At 49.8% G+C, this 22,337-nt stretch overlaps 1 protein-coding gene across 5 annotated transcripts in view; it reads left to right on the top strand.

The window, feature by feature from the left end:
- The window catches only part of TOX2 (TOX high mobility group box family member 2), a 130,562-nt gene that overhangs the window by 27,616 nt on the left and 80,609 nt on the right, over positions 1 to 22,337 (top strand). The window lies entirely within an intron of this gene.

Below are 22,337 nucleotides of genomic sequence, written 5' to 3'. Positions count from 1 at the left end.
CAGAAGATACCTAGGGTGAGGAGTGGGGAGGGCTTTTCAAGGCAGGAGGCATGAGAAGTAGCTGGGGCTGTCACTAGGAACAAAGTTTGAGCTGCCTCCTTCCACTGGATTTTGGAGTTTGTGGAATCAATAAAACTTCCTCCCCAAATTTGCAAGTACCACCTTTTCCTTTTGTCCATTAAGAATATGGAAAAATAACCAGTTGGGATCGCCAGTTGCCATCCTGTTGGAAAAGCAAGGACAGCCAAAGATGAGGGAGAACATTGTCACAGACTTAAGGGCAAACACGTACACACATAACAGGTGACAGATTCTGAATGCAGAAACCTAACACTGATGGCATTTTCTAGCTGTCACTGGGGAGATGGTCTTTGTGGAGGGAGTTGGCTGAGTTGGGGGTGGGGCTGGTTGCAGGTGACAGGGCTGCACCCCGCTGAGCAGGAGGCCTGACCTCTCCTGGTGCTCTGATTCATCACGGTCATTGTTGAAAAACTGGCTTTGTGCACGTGTGTCCCAGAAACGGAAACCGCCCTCAAATGCCTGCTTTCCCTTGCTTGGAATGTCCCAGGTGAACTGAGAGAGACCAAGAAACAGAAGCTTCTGTGCCCCCTGCATGATCTCCACTCCCTGCATGCTGGATCAAAGGCAAGAGGTCACAGGCCCTCAGTCTGCTGGGGAAGGCTTTGGAGCCAGCCAGCCACTGAGGAAATGGCCATGGCGTGCCTCCCGTGCCAGAGTCTGGGTTAGGTGCTGATTTCAGATCTCAGCTCTGCCACAAATACCATCTGTGACACAGGGCAAGTTTCTTGAGTTTGCAAGTCTCAGTCTCCTTATCCATAAAATGGGGACACTGATACTTCCTTCCCTGTATTGTGATGATTGTGTGTGTGCATGCACACACACACTGCCTAGTACTTTGCCTTGTGTATGGTAGGACCTCCATAAATGTTGAGTGAGTGAATGAACAAATGCTCCAAACCCTTAGCTCTGCTCAGGAGAACTTCATGGCTAACACACTGTGTGTGTGTGTGTGTGTGTGTGTGTGCGCACGGATGTGCCCATATGGGCATAGGACCTGAGGAACTCTCCCCCTTGTGCTTACAGCTAGAGACTCTGTGTTTTGGTTCCCTTCTTAGGGAGCTTGGATTCAGAGCCACATTCTGCTACATAGCCCTGTCTGGGACCAATTTCTCTATGTCTCTGGTTACTTTCACGGGCTCTTGACTGGGAGAGGAGTTAATTACAGGGACTTACTGGCTGTCTTGAAACAGAACCGACTCTTATTTTTAACGCTTCCTGAACAGCTTTCTGAATACTAGCCTTGTATTGGTGGGGTCTCGGCACAACAGCCAGCCAGTAGGCCAGTGCTAGCTGAGAGCCCAGGGTCGGAGAAAGGCTTTGGAAGGGTGGTGGGAGTGGTCTTAGAAGGGAGGGTGTGGCTGGAGTATCACCACCCCTGAATCACCCCCTGGACTTGGAAAACAGGAGCTGAACCCAGGTTTAAGACTTGACTTTGAGTCCTGGCTCTGCTTTGTGTTTGCTGTGTGGTTTCCGGCAGGTCACTTTACCTGTCTGAGCCAGTTTCCTTACCTATAAAATGGCAGATTATTAGAATTAAATGGGGCTAGATATATAAAACACTGTGTTGGTGCTCAGTGAATAAAAATACTCTCCCCTCTTGGGGAAGGACCCTGGGAGCCTTCGACCGGGGCCCAGGGTATCTGCTGGCTCATGGAGTCTCACACACAGCAGACACCTAATGAATATTTATGGAGAAGATGAAGGTGCCCAGGGAGTGGGAAGCCAGAGATATATGTTTATATTCTTCTATGTAATTGTTTTGCAATCCTGGGTGAGTTTCTTTGCCTTCTTTTGGTCTCTGATTCCCTTAGAAAAATAGTTCAGGCTGATCCTCCCAACTCCTACTCTTCTATTCCATGTTGGAAATCAGGGCTGTATGTGGAACCTCCAGTGGAGGATGAGCTTCATGTTTGAAATTAATTTCCTTTCTGTGATTAGTGGCACCCATGATGACTCTCTCCCTCCTGCTGCCTCCTGCATGCGCAAACCAGTAATTAACGAAATTGGGAGCAGAGGCAGGGATGCGAGGTTTCCCGAGGAGGCAGCTCGAGCATACCTGGGGCTCCCTCTGTGGCACCCGCTGTGATTGCCTCAGGGGGCCCGAGGGCTGTCCAGGATCGCCATCTCTGTCCAGCCAGGGGGCCTGGCAAGTGTTCACATCTGTGGATCACAAATGAAGCCCTGAAATATCGTAGATGGGAAGTGAGTTCTCCAGCTTCTCCCAGACCCTGGGGTGCCATTTTCCAGGGAGGGCGTGGGGTCCCTCTGCTTTGGGTGTCTGTCGAAATGGGCATTGATACAGAAATCAGGTGGGCCTAGATTCGCAGGCTTCCCTCTCTTGATTTTTGGCTGGGACTTCAGGCCACGTACTCACTTTCCCTGGGTCTTACTTGCTGTGCAGAGCAGTTGAGGCCGTGGGAGCAGCCACCTCTTATGAATGGGGGGACGGTATAGAGAAGCCACTTTGGTTTGCACACCCTTACCCCAGAGGGTTCATCTGAAGGAGACGGTGACTCTAAATGGTCCCTGTCTTGATTCATCCGCCCCCACCCCCACACACGCCCATCTTGGTAAACACTGTGCTGTCCACTCCTTGGCTTACATCATCCCCGGCCTTTCTCTCTGCCTCACTCCCAGGTGGCTGCCCCCGCGGGGTATAACTCCACCTCCCCACTTCACTATTACCTGGCTGATTGTCTGGGTGATACAGGAGCCTCCGCTCAGGCCTTCCTGACTCCACCTTCCTTGTAGAGTTTGCTCTCCTCACACAGCTAGCAGGAACTCTGTGAACCACTCCCCTGCTGAAAGCCTTTTGTTGGATGTTTGCTTGGAACCTGTTGGATCTGTTCTGATACCCTTAATGTGGCCACTTGGGGGGCTGGGGCACCTGTCTGATCTCATTTTTTGCCGTCAGCAAGCTAGCTTCTGCCTCCTCCCTCCCAGGCAGAATCATCACTTGCTGGGCAGCTTTCTGAAGCCCCCTCCCCCACTAACCAAGCTGTGGTGCTTCTGGATTTTATATATGCAGACCTTTTTGTCCAGAATGTTTCCTTTACCCCTTGAACTCCTGCTCATTCTTGCAGACAGAGATGTGGCATCATTGCTTTCCGGAGGCCTGCTCTGATTGCTCACTCCTCCCACCCCCCCAACAGTCTGGGCCAGGGACCCTTCCCTGCATCCACCCCATCATAATCTTCCCCATCAGTGCTGTGATGCTCTGGGGGGACTGACACCGGGTATGATACACCTTTATCCTCATGCCCTCTGGAAGGACATAGAGCACAGACACCTGCTTGGGACACATTAATTTAGGTGCAAAGGCAAATAACTCCTTGCAGATTAAGGGCCTTCAGACCTTAGAATCCTCAGCCTGTGTTTTGATTTGGCTGTGTTACCCTGGATAAACCATGTAACCTCTCTGATCTTGGAGGGTCATGAGGACGGGCAAGAGGACACGTATAACAGATTTCCTCTTCTTTCCCACCTGCTGGACAGTAAATATCCCCAAAGACACTTGGAACATTTAAATGGCTGAGCAGAGCAAACCCAAAGAGGGGCCAGGCCCAGCAGCCCCCAGTACCATGCACAGAGGAGCCCTGCACAGAACCCCAAACAGGAGCAAAAATAGCCCCCACTGGGGCAACCTGCATTGCAGAAGCCACAGGAAGAAGCCGCAGGCCGAGCGGATGTCAGCCGCTCTGGGGCCCCACCGAGGCCCCTCGGATGTGTCGAGCTGTTGCAGCCCTCACGCCTGCCCTTACTCGCTCCTCTGACCACAGCCATCAGATAAGGCTGCGGAAAAAGTGATGGCTTCCTCTCTCTGGGGAGGAGTAATATCAGTGCCATCTGTGGGGTACACTCCATCCTCTGTTGCCCCACCTCCGGGCCTTTGCACGGGCTGTCTCCACCCCCCCACCCCCATACTTGCCTGGCTTAGTCTCTTCCCTCCTTCCAGTTTGCCCAACTGTCCCTTTCTCAGGGAGGCCCGCCTTTGACCACCCTGTTTAAACTCGCATACCGTCCATCCTGCTGTTCCTGGTTCACCTCACCTGCTCACCTTTTTCTTCTTTCCATAAGTCTTAGAACCTTCTCACATACTAAATAAGTGACTTATTTACTCTGTTGAATGTTTTCTGTCTTCAAGGCAATCCAGCCCAGCAATGAGAAGAGGGTCAGGCTGGATGTGTTTGGATTCTTGTTTTATGTGCACACTCACACTCACACGTGTGCTCACACAGATGTCCTCAGCTGCTTTTTGAGCCTCTCCATGTTCAAGACAGGGTTGGCGTGGAGTAGGTGCTCATCAAATGATCGTAGGAAGGAAGGGGGGACTGACAACAGGGCCAGTGTGAAGGAGGCCTCGTGCTTTAGGGAAAGGACCTTGGCGAGTCCCAGGAGTGGTTCAGCTGGCAGCTCGAGAGGAGAGGTCCAGTGGGAGATGATGAGGGATGGGGCTGGAGAAAGTGGCACGAATCAGGTCAAGCAGGACTACAGAACCCAGGGAAAGAGGTGGGAGCTCTGAAGGATTTTAATCAGGGGAGTGATTTATGGATGATTTAGGACTGGGTTCTCCTGTTTTGTGATTAGGTGGGAAAATCCAGTCTTTGCTCTAAGTCAGCTATATGCCAGACACTTTTGGCTGTTCTCATGAACCCATGATGTAGATGAGAAAACTGAGACTCATGGGAAGGAGCCTCACAGAGTCCATCCTCCCCCTGTGACAGCCTGAGTCATCTTTTAAAATGTAAATCAGAGCATGTTACTCCTTTGTAAGAACTCCCCAGGGGCTTCCCATTTGGGATAAAATCCAAATCCCTACTATGGCCCCAGGATTTCACCTGCTTAGGCCCCTGCCGACCACTCTGATCTCAACCTTGTCCCTCCCCTGTGCTCTAGCCACATTATTTCTCCCCTGTGTGACATTGACAGCTTTCTGCTTGCTGACCCCAGGGCACTTTGCACTTAATCCCTCTGCCCACAGGGCTTCTTGTGTGGCAGGCTCCTTCTCCTCCTGCAGGGCTCCCCCAGTTTAACCCTAGAGAGAGATCTTTTCAAGTCTTTCCATCTTCTATCTCTGTAGTTCCCTTGTTTGCTTCACAGCATTTATCACAATTGTAGCCATGTTTGTGTGTTTGCGTGTTTGTTGCCTGCCTCCCCCAGTGGGCTCTGAGGTCTGTGGGGGCAGGGGCTGTGTCTGCGGAGATGCGGGGAGCTCTGGGCCTGTGTGGCCTGGTTGGCTGCATGCCCCGGACTTGTGTGAGGAGACAAACGTGCCTTCCCCCACCGAGGAGGAACAACTCAATTCCTGCTGCACCTGATCTTGACCCCACTCCCAATGCTGCCCACATTCCCTGTAATGCTAAATGCTCTGACTGGCATTTCAGCCACCTGGAGAATCCATGAATACACATGGAAAGATGTCAAGTCTGGGCTTGAATCTCAGCTCAGCCACCTAATAGCTGTGAGACCTTGAGCAGTTTCCTTTACCTTTCTGAGCCTCACTTTGCTCATCTGTAAAATGGGCACATGGAGGGATCGTCTCTCAACAAGGGCCTAGCACCTGTGTGCCCCATGCTTGATTCAGCTCTAAACTTCCTTATCTGAAATCCAAAAAGCTCCGCCACCAAACATTGGTCTGTAAATATGCTGCAAACTCATTTGGCCCCAGAACCCCATCTGAACTGACATGAAGCTCTTTGTAATTTTTACTTAACCCACTGTGTGCATAGTCACAGGATTCACTGCAGAAATATGAATGTGTTTTACTGCACGTGTGGCTCCGGACCCCTACTGAAGGTACTATGTAATTGGTGGGATTATCGATAAGCTTCCTCTTCAGAAATCCAAACAAACTCCGAATTCTGAAATCCCATGAGTTCTGGCTAAGGGGCTTGAACCTGTGTGTGTGAGCTGGCACTGAGGACCCTCTTGGGGCACGGGAGGGTTGGGGGGCCTCTGACAGCTGTCACAGCACCAGAAACCTCTTGTTTCTTCTCGGTTTCTTGGCAGCCAGTGTCTTTTTAGCTGCTTGGGGTTAAGTTGGGTTTTGTTTGCTTGGGGGCAGAGGTTATAGCTTGGGCAGGGTGAACTCAGGTGCTCAAGCATTTCTGGTTTGAATTTAAAAGGGGAAATTTTTCTCTTATGAATCATCAGAAAAAGAAATCAGAAGGAAGTGTGTGACCAAGAAGAGGAAATTAGGGTTTGCAAACTGCGTGAGTCACCCCCTTTCTGACTCCTGGGTGATCCCTTGCTCTTGGCAGTTTTCATTCATCTCTGAGACTCTTGGTTCTGTAGTTTGGGAAACACACTGGGGACTGCCGTGGTTTTATTCTGGCTCCAACCCCGTTTCCCTTTCTAGTCATCAACATAAATGTCTTTGAATCACTGCCACACTGGTTTACTTACTATTGCTCCATCAAATGTTTCTTCTCTGCCCAGGCTCTGTTCAGGGTCCTGCTTCCTGGTCCCTACCCCGCCGATCATCACAGCAGCTTCTGCCTGGCTTCCTGGACAGGCTTCGGTCTTACCTTTTCCAACCCATTCTCTGTCCCGAAGCCGGAGGCCAGCTTTCTAAAATGCAGCTTCCGTTGCAGGCTTCAGCTGCCTAGTATAGCCCTGAAAGCACCATCATGACAAGGTCCTGTTTGCCTTGCTTTTCAGCTCTCACTGCCTCCCTGCTAGGTGCCTTGGCCCCTTCTCCAGCCCCCCAGCCTTGGTGAGGGTTGTTCCTATGCTTTCTCCCTTCCATCTGGTGCCTTCTCTCATCACCTGGCCAATTATGCTCATCCTGGGCAGATAGAAGCCATCTCCTCTGTGAAGTCTTTTTACATGGCCCTTCTCTAGGCTCCAATGTACTCTGGCTCCCAGTACACTCATCACCCACATTACAATTCCTGGTCCTCTCCCCCTCACTACAGCACAAGCCCAGGAGGACAAAGACTGTGTCCCACCCATTGCTTGTACCATCTCTAGCACTCAGCGCAGAAGACCGCTTTAAACAAGAGTAGGTGTACTCAAGACAATGGGCAGGTATGGTGAGGGGGTGACTCCTGAGGCAGGAGACAGGGGTCTTGGGTTTTCATCTACCCTGTTCCCGGCTAGCTGTCTGCCTTGGGAGTGGCTGCCATGTTGCTTTCCAGTAGGCTGGAAACTGTTTTCCTTGTCAGCAGTGGTGTGAAATATCCCTTTCATTACAGTAGGTGTGTTTCATGTACATTTCTCCCCTGTCATCGAATCAAGTGTACATTTTCCCTATATATTTGTTTCTTGGTAGATTGCCTCTTCCCTGACTTTCCTGTTTGTGTCCTGTGTCCTTTTGTCTATCAGCATCTTGCTGTCTCTTTAATTTGACTGAAATGTTTCTACATCGTATATATTAACTGTCTCATAGTTGGTGCTGATATTTTCTTAGTCTGATGTCCTTTTCATTTTGGTTTTATTATGCTTCCTTCTACAGAAGATATTAATGCATATATATTTGAATCTGTCAATCTCCCTTCCTCTGTGATTGCTTCAAGGGCTGAGGAAGTTACCCTGCTGCCATGGATCTGATAAACATTCTGTTCTGTTTTCTGATATTTCCCTATAACATGACTTTTTATACTTAACTCTTTAATCTGTTTAGAGTACATTTTGGTGGGTGGCTTGCAGTGGATATCTAGTTAAGTGGTCCTAAATAGGAACAGGATAACCCGGTCATCCCCATTCTGTTTTTTTTTTTTTTTTTAAATAATTGGTCTTTGTCTCTTTGTTTCCAAAAGGAGAGACAAAATAGAATAGTTGTTATGAAGGGGAACCTTGGCAGAGTGAAGATTCTGGCTTTGCCACTTTCTAGCTGTGTGAACTTTGAGCAGTTGCTTAAATTGTGCCATGCATTTTCTCCTCTGTAAAGTGGGATAATATCTCCGTCATAAGCTCTAGTGAAATACTGTATGTAAAGCATGTCACATGGTACCCAGCATATCGTTAAGTGCCCTCCTTCACCATACATTTTCATACAGAGTTGGGTCTAATTCTGCACTTTCTCTTCCATTGCACTGATTTTAAGTTCTTCTTTGACATCACTATCACACTCCTTAGTTGTTGGCCGCACAGAAAGTTTTAGTCTCTGGCCAAACGAGGCACCCCTCCATTACTCTTCTTTTAAGAATATTGCTGCAAACTCTCCCCGTTTTTTTTTAGTGAATGTTTATTCCTCCTGCCCACTCTGCACTGCAGCCCCCCTCAGTGGTTTGTAGACAACCCCCTCCACCACTGTGCACACACACCCCGGGATTTTTTTTTACCCTCTGCTCACTCTGGTCCCTCTACCTAATAGGCGTGCATCAATTGTTCTCACCTGGCTTATCTCCCCCTAGCGCCTTGTCATCCCCAGTGTCATCAAGTGCTGATGTCTGTATTCCCTCTGGACCCCAAGCTTCCCTGGAGGTCACTTCTGTGTCCAGTCCCCAGCATGTGGCTGTGTACATCGTAGGTACTCAGGTTAGAGATTGGGGAAGATGGGATGGTCCCTGTGACCTTCGGCTTTGATGGCAAGTGGGCTAACTCTGGCTTCTTTTGGAGGCCCAGCAATGTGGTGGTTGTAACCCTCACTGTGCTGTTGCCAATAATTGTGGGTCATCTCCCAGCCTGGGTCTCAGTTTCCTCCATGGGATAATGAGAAGATCTCTGAGCCCCCCAATTTCTCTTACCCTGGGTGGCTTTAAAGTGAAGATTAGGTAGAAGAACTCACTGGCCTGTGCTGAGCCTCAGAGTGCAGGCTGTTCTCTCTCTGTGTTCTGGGGAGAAAAGGTCTGTTAGGACCAAGGTTCCTCCATTGCACTCCTGGCCACTGTGCTGCAGAGTCCTCAAGGAGAGCCCAGACTTGGGGCATAGGGGTTCGATTTTCAAGAACAGAGGTGTGGAGGGTGGGAATCCACCTCACGCAGGGAGGTGGCATGCCCAACAACCGCCCCCCCCCCAGGGTTCCATTCCCGTTTTCCAGGGGAGGAGTCCCAGGATCCCACAGGCGAGGACCTTGCCTTGGCCACAGGGCCACACTGGGCGTGAGCAAGCCCAGGTCTGCGGGCTTCCAGAGCTGCGCTGAGCTTCCAAGTCCAAAGGCTGGTTTTAAGACAGCACTTAAAAATACAGCAGCAGTGTTTACAAATATTATTTCCTGTGTTATCTGGCACTGACAGAAGGAAGTGAACTTGGTACTTTGTCTGTGTTAGGTTTTGGGGTTAGATGCCTAAATGCCAAGTTCAGGTGACCTAGAAAACCTTTCTAGGTCGAATTACTATTTCAAAAGATTTTTTTTTTTCTTTTCTTCCTTTTTTTTTTTTAACCGTCCCACGATTGAGCGCTGTCGTTGACATATTTCCCTCCCAACAATGCAAGCCCTTTGTGGCATGATTGAGGGCTTGTTTTGTTGCGCTGGGAGAAAATATCTCCCAAATCATCTGCTGCTCATTGTCTCAGGCATTGGCTCACCCCACCCCCCACCCCATGCCACAGTCCCACCCGACGCTTGCTCATGTGGCCTTCGGTTAATTGTCTTTGGCAAGGATCAGTTTTGGGACGTGTTCCCAACCGCGGAGGATAGATAATTGTTAAGCACGAATACTGGCAGTCCCGGCAACCTGAGGCTCTAGACCGCTGACCGCAGCCCGGCCTCTGGGGGGGCGGCTGGGATTGGACGACAGCTCCACGTCTCTGCAGGGTAGCAGGGCCAGACCGCAGACGCGGGGTAGCCCAGTTGGAGCGGCGACCCTGCCGGTGGACTTCTGGGTTTGAGTCCTCACTCTACCTCCTACCATCTATGTGGCCTTGGGCAAGCACTTCACCTCAGTTTCCTCATCTGTACCATGGGGCCCTGACTAGTAGTCACTTACCTCAGGGTTGTTGAGCGAACATTTACAAATCAAAAGGAGTGCCTGGCTTATGCAAGCACGGTGTAAATGTTGCACCAATTAGTTAAAATGAAAAAATGATCGTAGTGGTAGTGGATGCTATCGTGTCACCCAGATCCCTCCTCAACTGAGACACTCATCCTGCCAGCTATTCAGAGTGTTGGCTGCTGTTGGCTGGCACTGAGCCTCTCTGGGTATTGCCTTTGGTGGAAGGAGAGGGCCTTTCCCCAGGTTATCACCACCACCACCACCCCCCCCCCCCGGGGCAGTCTGGGTCCTGTGGCTGGCCCACCTGGGAATGCAGTGGCTCCTTGCCTTAGTCTGGCACGTGGCTCCAGAGCTGCCACCTCTGATGTGACTGCGTCACAGCTCAGCTTGTCCCTCAGCCCCTCCTGCCTCCCGCCTTTCCTGTAGTGCCCCCCCCCCCCCGCAGTGAACTTCCCACCTTCACTCTCAGAGCCTGTTCCCAGGACCCTGCCCTAAAACCACAGGTAGCCACCAGATGCTGAATGGCTCTTGACATCCATTTTTAAAACACATTTACTTCACTTGCTTGCATTTCCAGAAGCTCGTTGAGGAGCAGCCTTGGGGGTTCTGCACCATCACCGTCCCCCCATCTCTGGGTGCGCACCATAGACCTGCCTCGACAAACTCCCCCTGCTCTGTAGGGTCGTGGGGGTTTGAAGGGGGGTTGGTGATTTCAGGACCCTCTTCTGGTGGGAAGAGGAAGGGCTAATTCTGGGACAAACAGCAAAACTTAAAACTGACCAAACGGGGGTGCCTGGGTGGCTCAGTCAGTTAAGTGTCCAACTCTTGGTTTTGGCTCAGGTCGTGATCTCATGGGTCGTGGGATCGAGCCCTGTGTCGGGCTCTGCACTCAGCGCAGAGTCTGCTTGAATTTCTCTCTCTCCCTCTCTCTGTCTACCCCTCCCCCCACTCACTCTCTCTCAAAATAAATAAATAATCTTAAACAAACAAACAACTGACCAAACCGCTAAAGGACCCAGAGAGCCTCACCCATTCAACCTCTTCATGCACAAAAGAGGAAAATGAGGCCCAGAGTGAGGAAGGTATTGTTGAAGGCCACACAGTGAACAGGTGCCTCTCCTTTTCCCTCCCAGAGGAGATAGTGCTTTGGGGAAATAGCGGGACAGGCTGGTCTTAGGAGTCAGACATGTGGCAGGCGGGTATGATGTTATGGTCCAATAAATGCTTTCATGGTGCCCCCAAGCGGAGGGACAGCCAGTCTCGGCAGGGGCTTCCTGGAGGGGGCAGCATGGAGGGAGTGGGAGTTAACTGCAAAGAAAGGGAAGAGAAAGGGGGTGCGCGGGGGGGTGGTGCAGAGCTGCCCAGGCCTGGATGTGTGTGTGCGAGACCTTTTGAAAAGGCAGAGCAGGAGAGGAGCCTAAGTGAGGGACAGGAGGCCACCAAGAGAGTTGGGTTGGCTGGGGGCAGGTTCTCAAGTGCTTTCCAAGACTTTTCCCCAGTGGCAAGGATGGGGCTTGAAGGAGAGGGTCCTGGGCAGAACCAGACAGGTGCCTTGTCTTTCCTGACCCACTCTGGCCCCTCTCTGCCAGATCAGGTCTCTGCTCGGGACATAGTTGTGGAATCAATGAGTGAACAGATGAGGGAAGGGAAGATTGTGTTGGAGAAAGACGGTTCCACTGCAGTGTTGGGGGTAGGAGCAGGGACAAGCCAGAGGCTTTGAAGACACCGGCTCCTGGAGGGGTAAGGCTTATGGCTCGGAGCTGGGAATGTAGGTCCCTATCCTCCCTCTTCCCACCCCGGAGAGGCCCATTGGCGCCAGCTGAGATGAGACTGTGGGTTCAGTAGGGGTGCAGCTGGGACCAGCTGAGAACACACACGCTGGCGTCCGCCTGCCGTAGAAGCCCAGAGGAAGGCCATCAAAGTGTGCGCCAGATCTGCTGGGGTCCCTGCCCTGCTCCTGGACGGCCTCATCGGACCACACCCTGACCCACTTCCCAGCCTGCTCCCTCCAGCCGCAGGCGGCGTCTGCAGCCCCCTTGGAAACATTCCCCCTCACAGCGGCCAAATGAAAATGTTTGTTGAAAACAACATGTGCATAATTAAAGCTTAATGAGCGCTTGTCTGTTTGGAATGTGCAATTAGATTTATAATCCGGGATGGGAGCGAGCTCCAAATGGCTTTAAATGGAGCTGAGAGAGAGGATAATTTTTGCCATAAATCTGCGGTAGTGTGGATGGTACATAAGCTGCCACTGGCATGCCGGGCAGCCATGCTCTGCCCACTGGGCTGCCCTGCCCATCAGCCTCTCTTGGCAGCTGCAGCCGGCTAATGGCCTGTGTGGGACTCACCAGGGGTCTTTGAGGTGGTTCTGCTCTGGGTTGGAGTGGGAGCTCGCCTGAGCTGTGTGATCAGAGCTCACTGTGGGGAGAGGAGGGTTGGTGCCGGGTCCGGCTGTGTGGGGGCCCGGTGTGTGGGGGCCTGGCCAACAAGGAGTCCTGCATCATCCCCGTGTCCCCCCTGGGCTGGGAAGTGGCTCCACATTTTGTTCTCCGCTGCATCCCAATACCTAGAACTCAACGTTTGTCCAATGAGTGCTGTGCCTCTGTACCAACCTCTTGCCTCAAACAAGTCACTACCCACTCTGTGGGCCTCGGTTTCCCCTTATCTCTCACAGAGAATTCTTCTATTCCCTTGGGACCGCATCTCAACCAGTGCTGTCCAGTAGAAATAGAATGCAAGCCACATATGTAATTTTAAGTTCTCTAGCAGCCACATTAAAAAAAGAAACAGGTGAAATTAATTTTAATAATATATTTTCGTTAACTTCATATATCCAAAATGTTATCACTTTGGCATGTAATCAATATAAATCTATTGATAAGGCATTTTACATTCTTTTCTTGTTCTGAGTCTTTGAGACCTGATGTGTATTTTACATTTACACACATCTTAATTTGGACTAGCTGTGTTGCAGGTGCTCAGGGGCCAAATGTGGCCGATGGCCACCCTACCGGACAGCACGGGTCTAGAAGGAGAATGGTTGGAGCCAGTTGAGAATGTTCTGCCTCCCCATCTGTAAAATGGGGATACTGATGCCTATCTCCCAGAGGTAGCACTCCACCGCGGGAGCTGTAGCGATCTCTGTCTTTTTACACCCCCTCTCAATGTATTTTATGACTAAAACAGACAGCACCATCCACACCAACTCTTGTCAGCAGTGGGGCGGAGGGTCCTACAGTAGCCATAACACTGGGCCTGCTCACAAGGCCTGCTCCCAGCCGCACTGGCAGGCATTGCTCCCCCTTACTGGTCGATGAGGCCCCAGGAGCAGAGTTGTGAGGTCACCTGCTCTGGTTTACAAAACTTGGAAATGGTGGGGGTAGGTAGAAAGACAGTATAGGCCTTTAGGGGACCAGCAGCCTGGACTGCAGACTCAGCTCTGCCACATCCTGGCTGTGTGGCCTTGGGCAGATCCCCTAACCTCTCTGAGCCAGTCATAGCATTAGGTTTTTCAGTGGGCAGAATAAGAATGTGCATTATGCATGGTAAAGCAGGTGCACCAATAAAGAGAAAAGCTTTTTTTTTTTGAGAGAAATCGTTATTTGATAGTTAGGAACAAAGCATGAAGGTCATCATCATGGGAAAAATCTGCTCTCACTTGGACTCTTATGAAGATTTTAATTTACAAATTTTATTTCAAATTATATATGGCAGGTAGAGGCATCAGGGGTCTTTCCCATGTGTAAGACCTCAGAGGTTTGCATGAAGACCCACTCAGTTTCTTCACCTATGGAAGAGGGGTAGTTATAGTGACCTACCAACCTCTTGGGGTTGTTGTAAGGATTCAATAATAATATAAGTAATAGCTAACAATTATTGAGTGCTTGCTGTGTACCAGGTGATGTTCTAAGTTACCTTCTGTATATTAACTTATTCAGTCTAAATGATAGTCATACCCATTTTCCAGATGAGGAAACTGAGAAATAGTAACTTAGTTAAAGCGTCACACAGCCTGAGAAGCAAGGCTGAGGTGTGGACCTAGGGAGCCTGGCCTCAGAGCCAGTGGTTTAACTATCATCCTTCTCTAAGTGCGCTTGCGCCTGAGGCTCGGTCCCTGGCCCCCTCCCCTCTGCGCCGCGCCTCTCTGCCCCTCCCCCATCTCTCCCTGCTCCTGATGTACAGCTCTCTGTGACACCACCACATAAAACCGCACTCTCGGCAGGGCCCAGGGCGCAGTCGCCACATTCACTGCCTCTAGCCTTTGAGCCGCGTGTTATCTGTGCAGGAGTGTTCTCACGGCCCAACGTGGGGATAGGCAGGCGCGGTGTATGCTGCTTTGATTGTTTCCTCTTCAGATCTCTGTGAGGTGCATCTCTCAGTGTCAGCCACTGGCTGCGCTGGGGGCTGTGCATCCTTGGTCTTTGATCTGTGTCTCTGTGCCGGGCCGGGCGTGGGGGATGGGGGAGCAAGGGGAAGCAGGTTCTACAGAACAACTGTTGCTTTGGTACCAGGAGTCAAGGCCAAGTTCAGAACTGGCTGGGTGGATTCGGGCGAGCTCTCCAGCCACCCTGAGCCTTGCCTTGCTCATCTCTACAGTGGGGCTGGTCCTGCAGCCTTGGCATTTCTGGGAAGGTTCCAGTGAGATGACCAGGCACAGCTCTGGGATGAGGTCTGGTATACGGTAGGTGCTCCCTGGCCTGAGCTCACAGCAGCCTTGAATGCCGTGTTCCCTGCCCTTTGCCTGGCCAGCCTCCTGTGTGCCCCCCATTACGGGGCTTCCAAGTTACCTTTTCAGGATGCTGCTCTTGAGAGGCCCTCCTCCTTGTGTCCACTCCCCTGCAATAACCTTATCCTGCCATTGTCACATTTGTCAAAGAAGAAGCCATTATTTGATACCTGAAATGCTAAAGTCATTGCTATACTTTGCAAAGCTGGTCTCTCCAAATCAAGCATGAGCTGAGCTTTGTAGGGTTTGGGGGGAGCACGGAGTCCTAGGGTAGAGGGACTTTCAGAAGCGGGAGGTTCTGGGACTGGCTGAGCCCCAGAGGTGGACATATGGCTATTGGAGTTAGACTGTTACTGATCACTTGATTTTCAGAGGCTTGAGTGAATGTGCAACTGTCACTGACCAATTGGGACGGGCTTCGAACAAGTTTTGTAGTTACTTGTTTTCATCTTGGGACTATGGCCAGAGAACTGCCTGTCTTTCTCAGATGTGGAGAATAGGAACATTTTATTCTCTGAAGCTTCTCCATAGAACTGGGGGCTCCTTGAGGGCAGGGACTGTGTCATAATCAGTATGCCTTGTGTCAGTACAATGTTGGGCACATAGTACACACTGGAGATGCTGTTCAGTAAACAACAGTTGCCCTCTCTGTAACCTCAGAATCCCTTTGCTTTTATGTTTCTGTGCCTTGTGACAAATTTTATTTATTTTAAATTCCCAATGGTTGTGAGTGCATTACTTGGCACGTTGTAGGTCTTTAGTACATGCTATCCAAGGGCATGGACTGATTTCATTTTGCTTCTGCATATTTAAATTAGATCCTAGACCCCAGATGGAGAGTAAGAGTGAATGAAGGGAAGATGTGAGAGGGGTGGGGTCAAGATAAATGGGTTGACCTTGGACAGAACTGAGATATTTCACCTTTTCAGACAAAAGGGAAGGAGGGCAGGATGGGTGTACTGTCAACAGTGTGGGGGAGGGGAGAGATTTGAAGGGATGGCTGACAACCTCAGTGACATAAGAAACATGGTCCTGATGGAGAGGGTTGCCAAGGCTGATGTGGGGATAAGAGTTTAGCACATCATAACAATAATAGGTTAAATCCAAGGTCACTCACAACTATTACTGGTGGAACCAGTACTCTAATTCATGAATCTATGCTGTAGCCCAGGACATCACGCTACATGTAGAAGTTGAATTGAATCCAGAGCCAATTTGGGATGGAAGCTTTAAGCTTGGGCCCAAGAACGCAGGTCTGTAGAAGCAAGCAAGACTGCCAAGGGTGCATCACATAGCCTTAAACAAAAGACCTAGGGAGAGTTGGATTTCAGTGGGTAGAGAAGGGGGGGAGGAGGATGCTCCAGGCTGATCATGGGACAATGTGTGTAAAGGCAGGGGCGCTGGAGGTTTCTACAACCTTGATGGATGCCGTGGGAGCTGAGGCTCAGGGCCAGTTGTCATGGAGGGTCCTAGATGCCAAGGCTAATGATGTGGTGTCACAGCAGGGTTTTGATCTGAGCACTGAAGTAATCACTAGTGACATTCAGGATAGAGGATGGATTGGGGGGAGCGGGAGCTGAGCACAAAGCCTCTGTGGGTGTTTGGGGGATGTAGGAGTGACAGGGCTGAGTCATCCTGGAGGTACTGCCTGGGTCCTGGGTAGGTGACATCTGCTGTCATGATGGCAGACCCCTGGAGGAAGAGCAGGTCCACACATGTCATGAGTTCAGTGTGGGGTGTGTGAAATTTGAGATATGCATGGACCAGATGTCCAGGGAGAAACTATACATTGGAATCTGGGTGTAACTTAGTTGAAGATGAACATTTGAGAGTCAGTGATATGTTGTAACCCTAAGAAGCCATGACATTGTCCAGGGGAAGTGTGAATAGAGCGAGAAGGAAATATCAGATATAGTTATCCACCCACCTGTCCATCCCACTCACCTACACAACCCACTGCATCAACCCAGGCATCTCACCCATCTGTCTATCTCACCCACCATTCCAATCATCTTCTCATCCATCTCTCTTTTCATTCTCACCCAACCATCCCATCCATCCATCCATCCATCCATCCCACCTTCTTTTTTTTTTTTTTTTAAGATTTATTTATTTATTTGAGAAAGAGAACATGTGCACATGCAAGCGCAAGTGGGAGGAGGGGCAGAGGGAGAAGGAGAGAGAGAATCTCAAGCAGTCTTCTCATTGGCTGTAGAGCCTGATGCGGGGCTTGATCTCATGACCTTGAGATCATGACCTGAACCGAAACCAAGTGTTAGACACTTAACCGACTGAGCCACCCAGGCATCCCCCCCATCCCACCTTCTAAATCTGCTATCCAATCACTGAGTCATCTGTTGATCTACCTGCTGGCCCATCTATCCCATTCATTCCTCCAAACCACTTATCTTCCGCACCCACCGATTTATCATCCATACGTCCATTCACCCATCCATCCATCCATCCATCCCACCCATACACCTACCTACCATCCATCCACTCATTTTACCCATTGCAACTATTTCCTTCTCTATTCACTATGTCAACCACCAGCCACATGTGACTTTTGAACACTTGAAGTATGGCTAAGTCTAAACTGAGATGTGCTGTAATGTAAAATACACACCAGATTTCAAAGACAGTACCAAAAAGAAAAAAGACTTTAAACCATCTCATTCACAGTTTTTCTGTTGATTACATGTTGCAATCATAATGTGCTAAAAACAATGGGTTAAATAAAATGTCGTTAAAATTAATTTCACCTGTGTATATTTGCTTTTTTAACTGTGGCCACTAGAAAATTTAAGATGACATATGTAGCTTGCATTTGTGACTTGCATTATATTTCCATTAGACTGCACTGATCTATACATCTATCACCCATCCATCTATCCATTCATCCACCCATCTATCTCATCCTTCACTCCCTCCCTCCTCCCATCCATTCATCCATCCAGTTACCTCATTTATCCATCCCACAGATATTTAATTTACACCTATTATGAATCAGTGATTCTGAGGGTTGTAGGAATGAGGAAACCGAAGCATAGAGCAGCTAAGGCACTTGCTCACAGTGGTGCCCATGGAGCTGGCATCGCCAGATTCTAAGATCAGGGCTCTCACCTGCCACCTTGGCTGCCTATTTGCTAAGTTTCCTTAAAGGTAAAAATGGGATCTAGGTTGGGAGGGCTGTTGGAATAGGGGTCCAGGGGTCCCTTTTGCCAAGGGGACCACACGGCTTGGGGGAGAGACAAACCCTTCAGAAGCCTCTGTGAGCAGGGTCCCTGGTGGCCGTCATGAAAGGGTTATCCCCACACATTCGATATTTGCAAAAATGTGGGTTCTTTCAGATTCCAAAACTCATTTCCATGACAAAACTCTTGGGAAGAGAAGATGAAGGTCTGGCTTTTGCAGAACAATCTTCCAGCTGTAATGAGGACTGAAGATGACGATGGGAAAAGGAATTATAATTAGAATATGAAATGGGGAAAATTAATCTATTCCAGTCAGTGGTAAGAGGATGTTCTCCTGGCATTTCACAGAAATTCTTAGGCCCTTGTTTCCCCTGCATTTTACCCACCCACCCCCCAATTTTAAAGCATACAGAAGGTTGTGTGGTGTGAAAAAATATTTTTGGCCGAGGGACTGATAAATTGTGAGATATGCATGGAATTTAAGCTCTTGTGTAGGTCTGGATGTGCTCCTGCCATACATGTTTGTGGGCTCATTTAGGTGAGTTCTGTTTATATAGCTGCAGAGGAGTGGTCATCCCTTCCTTTCCCTGTGCGTATGCTGTGGGCATTGTGTACCAGTCCCATAAAGGGTCTGTGACATGTGCACACTCAGGCTTGTGCTGTGGGCGCCTTTGTGTTGGCTTGTGTTACCCATGGGTGTGGTGTGTGTGCGACTAAGTGCTGTCATAGTCCGCCACTGGTTTGTGGTGTGTATGTAGTCAGCATGCTTGGGCACACTGCATTTGTCATATCCATTCGTGTCCACATACACACTCAGCATTCGCTGTGTGGTGGTACAGATGGCATTTGTGATCTTGGTTGTGCACATGGAGGAGGAGGGGGCCCTGCTTTGATTTGTGACTTCTCCCCTTGGCTTACAAGTTCTTTCCCCCAGAAAGCAACCTCCCCAAAAGGGCTAAGGAAGTAAGCTCCAGGCCTTAGGACCCTGGGGGCCAAGCCAGGGGAAGCCTGGGACCCTTAGGGTCACGCTCTCTCCCTCCTTCCCCCTGCGAGGGCTCTGATATGGTGGAACAGAGAACAGACCCCCTCCTCCCCACCACCACCACCTTGGGTTCATGGCTGCTCAGTAGCCAGGTCCCAAACCCAGTGTGCTCTCAGGACACCGTGCAAGACACCTGGGAGTAACCAATCAGAGGCTGACTTAGGCCTGGCCTTGGGAACCTCTGCCAACTTCTCAGGTCCTCCTCGAAAGCAAGAAGCAAGCTTTACTCCATTATGTGGCAGCTTTTCTTGGTTGAATAAATGAGTGAATGAATGAGCCCACTAGAGGCAGGCTCTGGTGACCTCATGTGGTCCCACTGGCAGACCCCCTTGTGTCCTCCAGCATACACACATCAAAATCCAGGGTTTTCTTTTCTTTTTTTTTTTTTTTTTTTAAAGATTTTATTTATTTATTTGACAGAGAGAGACACAGCGAGAGAGGGAACACAAGCAGGGGGAATGGGAGAGGGAGAAGCAGGCTTCCTGCGGGGCAGGGAGCCCAATGCGGGGCTCGATCCCAGGACCCTGGGATCATGACCTGAGCCGAAGGCAGCCGCTTAACGACTGAGCCACCCAGGCGCCCCTGGGGTTTTCTTTTCTCATATCCCCAGAGCCATCCCCCCACTGCCCACCACAGATAATGCCTCCCTCCCTGAACGGCTAACACATATTTACCAAACACTTGTTATGTGCCAGCCCCAGGCTAATGGTTGGTTCTAGAGTGGGGTGCACCAAAGCCGTGATCCCCACTCTTAAGGGGCTTCTGGCCTAGTGGGAGAGACCAAACCAAAGAAGCAGGCAGCCCACTCTGAAGCCCAGCCTGCCTCTAGGTGTGCAATTTTGGGCAGCTGCTAATCCTTTCCATCTGTTTCCTTGGCTTTAAACAGGGAAAATAATACCTGCTTTGCTGGCTTGCTTTGAGGCTGAAATGAGATCTTTTATGGCAAGCATTTTGCTCAGTGCCAGGTATATTCATTCATTCCCCAGAATTTGTTGAGTGCCTGCTGTGCATCGGAGAGAGCAGACAGGGGTCCTTGCTTCTGCGGTGGTTCTGTTCTACTCAGCAGTTGATCAACGGGCTGTAACAAGGGGCTTGGGGGACATCTTTCCATCTGCTTCTTTGATACATGTTCCTATATTTTTAACCTATACCATACTGTTTGATTACTATTGCCTTATAAAATGTTTCAGAGACCTGGCTAAACTAAGTCCCCCTCCATTCCTAGTCATTCTTTCTTATAAAACATATAAATTATGTGTGGCTTTTAAAAAAGTTTTACTTTTATCTAAGTAATAAATGGCCATGGTGACACATCAAATGATACCCAGGAGTTTTTGTTGAAAGCTCCCCACCCTGTCCCATTCCTAGTCTCATTTCTGAGGCCAGACTGTTCCAGGTGCTGCGGGGTTTGGAAATGACCAGGACACAGTTCTAGCCTCCATGTTGCTCCCACTCTGGGGCAGAAGACAGATGTGAAGACAATCTGTGTTGTAAGAGGGGCAGCCAGAGAAGGTGAGAGCATGGCAGCCTCTTGGAGGAGGTGGTTTCTGAGCAGGGCCTTGAAGCATGATGAGCTCCAGGCACAGTGTGGTGGATGGACCCCTGCATTGGGGGCCAGTGCCCAGACTCTAGGCATGGTGCCACCTTTTCTTTTGTTAATATAGCAGTCACTGAAGGCCTCTGCCCATCCCTGTGCTGGCAAGGTATTTGGGTATAGCCATCAATCCTACTGCCCCGATGGGAAGACTGGCCTAGTAAAAGACAATGTGAATGGTGTCATGCTTGCTTCATTCATTCATTCATTCATTCAGCCAACAAGCAATTATTGATTATCTCCTTTCTGCCAGGCACTATTCTAGGTGTTTGGGAGGCAGAGAGACTGAGATCCCTGACCTCCAGGAGCCTCCATTTTGACAGGGGAAATCCACTCTAAGCAGTGAACATGGTAAAATAAGCAAATGATTTAGAATGCTAGGAGGTAAAAGGGCCTATGGAACAAAGAACAAGGTAGAGCAAGGCAAGGGAATCGGGAAGGGTGGTGGGGGAGGACCCGCAGAGGGAGCAGGCTGGCATCTGAGCCTCTCTGCGTGAAGAGGTTCTGGATGAACAGACATCTTGTGCATGATCATGGGAGAGTGGATTTTTACAACCTCCACGAGGGTGTTTGGTGATGCCTATCAAAATTACAAATGCACGCACGTCTGGACCCAGCGATTATACAAACTAATCCTACAGATAAACTCACACCCAGGCGGAATGATGGATGTACAAAAATATTCACGAGAGCAGTGCTGGAATAGGGAAAGACTAGAAACAACTCAATTGCCCATGAGCTCAACTAGTTAAATATATCTGTTACATCCACACCGTGGAATACCAGGTACCGGAAGACAGAATTATGTTCTGATATAAAATACTTCCCGAGATGTGTTGCTAGGAGAAAAATGAGGTGCAAAACAGGGTGTATAGTATGTTGTCATTTATGTGAAAGAGACGACTATAAAATGTATATATGTGGACCATCTCTGAAAGGATATAAAGGAAGCCGGTAGACTCAGTGGTTGCCTCTGGAGAGAAGCAATGGATGGCGGGGAGGTGGGGTGGGAAGGAGAATTTTCACTCTGTTGCTTTTTGTGCTTTGGAAATTTTGAATCATGTGAAGATAACCTAATAAAAAAATTAAATTTTCAATTAAAATGAAATGGCCGGCTGCCATTGGGGCCCCACCCAGACCCCTTTACTAGCCTCTACAGCCAGCTCCCCACCACTGGCGGCAGATGGCTCACAGTTGGCACAATTCTCTGGGGAACTGTCCCTGGCCAGAGGGGGGCCACCCTGCTCAGAAGGTTATGCCTCCCCTTGGCCCCTAAGGGCAGCCCTCAGCCAGTGACTGACTGAACTCCATGGGGCAGTTCATGCCCCACGGCTCCCCATGGGACCAGGCTGCAGCGGGTCTCCAGCTGAGATCACATCTTTGCTTAGCTACTTCCACTGCCCTGTCCTGCTTCCCTTCCTCCCTTACAGATTTTCCTAAAGAGCACTGTTCAAAAATCACATGCATTTGAAAATCCTGGTCTCACGCTCTGCATTTAGGGAACCTGATCCAAAACACCTGTCTCAAGGGAAGAGAACTTACTGGAAATGAGCTGAGTGCTCTGCGTGTTTTGGTACAATACCCCATGGAGATGGGACCACTGTCATTATCCTCATTCAACTGATGAGGAACCTCAGAAATTCAGACACCAGCTCAAGAATACACATCATGGAAAAAAGCCAGTGACCCCAAAGTCCACACTTCTCCCATAACACCTGCTTCCTACTGCAGGGAGATCTTCCTGCATCCAGACTTGGCAGCTTATCAGAACACAGGATTGTAGTGTCCGTGCATGGTTTCTACCACAGCCCTCCTTGCCTGT

This window comes from Phoca vitulina, unplaced genomic scaffold (genome assembly GCF_004348235.1).
Source record: "Phoca vitulina isolate PV1807 unplaced genomic scaffold, GSC_HSeal_1.0 scaffold22, whole genome shotgun sequence".
Taxonomy (NCBI): Eukaryota; Metazoa; Chordata; class Mammalia; order Carnivora; family Phocidae; genus Phoca; species Phoca vitulina.
This window is presented reverse-complemented; position numbering and strand designations above follow the sequence as displayed.